Source organism: Gracilinanus agilis, unplaced genomic scaffold (assembly GCF_016433145.1).
Source record: "Gracilinanus agilis isolate LMUSP501 unplaced genomic scaffold, AgileGrace unplaced_scaffold31086, whole genome shotgun sequence".
In the NCBI taxonomy this organism is placed as follows: Eukaryota; Metazoa; Chordata; class Mammalia; order Didelphimorphia; family Didelphidae; genus Gracilinanus; species Gracilinanus agilis.
The window spans coordinates 1-3,012 of NW_025363675.1; the positions used below are offsets into that span (position 1 = coordinate 1).

General features: G+C 39.4%; 1 non-coding gene across 1 annotated transcript; it reads left to right on the plus strand.

The window, feature by feature from the left end:
• Window positions 1–1,141: 1,141 nt before the first annotated feature.
• Window positions 1,142–1,243, plus strand: LOC123254726. The gene has a single exon (XR_006506698.1). It is a non-coding gene; the product is annotated as a U6 spliceosomal RNA (small nuclear RNA).
• Window positions 1,244–3,012: the final 1,769 nt, after the last annotated feature.

Sequence of the window (3,012 nt, forward strand, 5' to 3'; positions counted from 1 at the left end):
GGGGGGGTCCGGGGGGGGGTTGAAGGGGAAAGGTGGAGCATGAATCATGTAACCATGTTAAAAATGAATATTAATAAATGTTAAAAAATATTCTTTCAAATATTGTTCAATAATGTCTCTAGTTTCTTTTCTTGTCAACATTTTCTCTTCTAGGACAGAGTAATGCTACAGCATAGGAATATGGGGCGACTCCACAGCAAAGGTTCTATCCAAGCCACTTGGGTGGATATTTTGCTACTTGTCCTATAGCAGCCTGTCTTTCCCAACTAGGAATAGGGACCTTCTCGATCCTTGTTAGGGCAGAGGTTTATAGAATCAGATATTTAGAACCAAAAGAGATCTTAGAGGGGAACTTTTCCAGTCCCTTAATTTTGATAAGGAAAACAATGAGGGATTGTGTTGACCTGACTCACTCAAAGTCATATGGTTCCGAAGTGGCAAGGATGGGCATGCAAACCTAGATTCATTATGTTAAAATAAGATATCCTTTCCACTGTATTAGCTGCATAACTTAGAGGCAGCTAGGCAGCTTGGTGGATAGAATATTGGATCTGGAATCAGGAAAACCTGAGTTCAAATCTGGCCTCAGACACTTTGCAGCTGTGTGATCCTGGGCAAATCACTCAACCTTTGTCTGCTCTAATCCATTGGCGAAGGAAATGGCAAGCTACTCCCTCCAGTATCTTTACCAAGAAAACCCCACATGGAGTCATGAAGATTTGGATGCTATTGAATAGCAACAGCTGCCTCTCAGCCCCTTGATTTGCAATAGGAGAGAGCTTCAGAGATTAGAAGGTGAGTCAGTCCTCACATCAGTCAGGATTTCCCTCTCAGACCTGATAAATACTTTGTTATGGAACAGTTGAATGTATTTATCAGTGTATGGATTATAGTTACCTATATTTATTTCTTATCCACCCTTTAGACTGTAAACTCCACAAGGACAGACTGTCTTTGCTAAATATTGAAGTTCTCTGGAGTCTATTGTGTTTGGTCAGAAATGTTTGCATCTGTTCTATTCTATTGAATGAAAGTCAGAGATTTTTGAATGTACATAGTAGAAAACAGAGAGTAACTGATCAAAAGGATGACATATCCAGCTAGATCTCTGCACTAAAAAGGATGCTCACATCACATTGGAGTGCCTTTTAGCAGCACGTATGATAAAATGAGAATGATATAGAGATTAGTATGGCCCTCATACTAGGAAGACCAACACCTTTGTGAAGAATTCTGTATCTTTCTCTCATTACAAGGAAGGCTGTTTGTTTGTTTTTTTTTTTGATGGAGGGGACTCAGATGCTGGGAAATTATTGTCATATAAAAGCAAACACATGATAGAATTGAATACAATGTTCCATATGTAGTTTCATTTATGCAAGGTACAGTGGGACCATTCCTTTTTTATTTTCATTTTAAAAATATTTTATTGATGCTTTTTGTTTTTATATCAGGCCCATCATTTTCATTGTTCTAGACACTCGTATCAGTCTACCTATTGTACAATCCCATTAGCTTTCCAGGCAGCCACCTCATTCTGTTGCCTCAGATGGAGCTCATGGTCAAATATTACCTCTGAGCTACAGGCTAACCAGAAGGACTTTTAACTATGCCGGGGCCAAGGAGACATATAATGAAGGGATCGATCCATAGCATAGGGCAGAAAGAGAGGATGCTAACAGAAGGCAGAAGAAAAGCAGAACTACTCCCCAATTCCTCTTTTGGTTCAGTTTTTGTTTTACTTAGGAGACTGATTTTTCAGATACAAGAGAATAGAACAAAAATAGTTAAAAGGGGAATTGAAACCTGAGATGTGTGGAAAAAGTAAGAGAACACCTGGATGTTCTAAATGAGTTTCAGTTTACCTGGCTTGAATGAATTACACATCTCAGGCTACTGAAAGAATTTATAGATACGGTTACTAAACCCTTTCCAGCAGTTCAAATAATCACAGAGAAAAAGGTACTGTAGGAACTAGGAGGGGAAACTTGGTAGCATAGGGGTTAGAGCATTGGACCTGGAGTTGGGAGGATCTTGGTTTGAATCTGGGCTCAGATATTTTTTAGCCCTGTGACTCTGGGCAAGTTACTTGACCCTGATTGCCTAGCTCCTGCTGTTCTGTCTTAGAACTGATACTAAAACAGAAAGTAAAGGTTTAAATAAAAAAGGAAGTAAGATCAAAAAGTAGACCCCAAGCAGCTAGGTGGCTCAGAAGATTGAGGCCCTGGGTTCAAATCTGGCTTCAGACCCTTCCTAATTGTGTTATTTAACCCCCATTGCCTAGCCCTTATTACTGTTCTGCCTTGGAACCAATTACGCAAAATTAATTCTAAGATGGAAGGTGTTTAAAAAAAAAAGTAGATTCTTAATAAGAGACCTCGGAGGTTACATGGTCCACTCTTTCATTTTACAGATGATCAAACTGAAGATCGAGGAAATGAAGGAATTTTCTTAAAGTAGTATTAGAAGCAAAACTCAATTGTGGTTCCTCTGACTCAGGGGTCGGCAACCTTTTTGGCTGTGAGAGCCATAAACGCCACATTTTTTAAAATGTAATTTCGTGAGAGCCGTACAGTGCTCACAGTGTGCGCTCCTGTAACAGCGCCTGAAAAAAATTGACTTTATGGCTCTGGCAGAAAGAGCCATATCTGGCCCTCAAAAGAGCCAGATATGGCTCAAGAACCATATGTTGCTGACCCCTGTGACTCTTAAGATCAGTTGACTTCCCATAATATTGCAAAGGTTCCTTTGGGAGGTTTTGCCATAGGAACAGAGATGGGTAATTGCCAGTTTGAAAATTCTGAAATTTAGAAAAAAGGGGAGGAGGTAAAGGATGAATGAATGAATGATAAAGCATTTATTGAGCATTTATTGTGTCAGGAATTGTTCTAAGTACTGGAGATAGAAATACAAGAATGTAAGCTAGTCTTGCCCTCAAGGAATTTGCATTCTAATGGAGGAATCAAACACATAAAATGGAGCTAGAAATGTTGGAAAGAGAGAGGCAGTTTG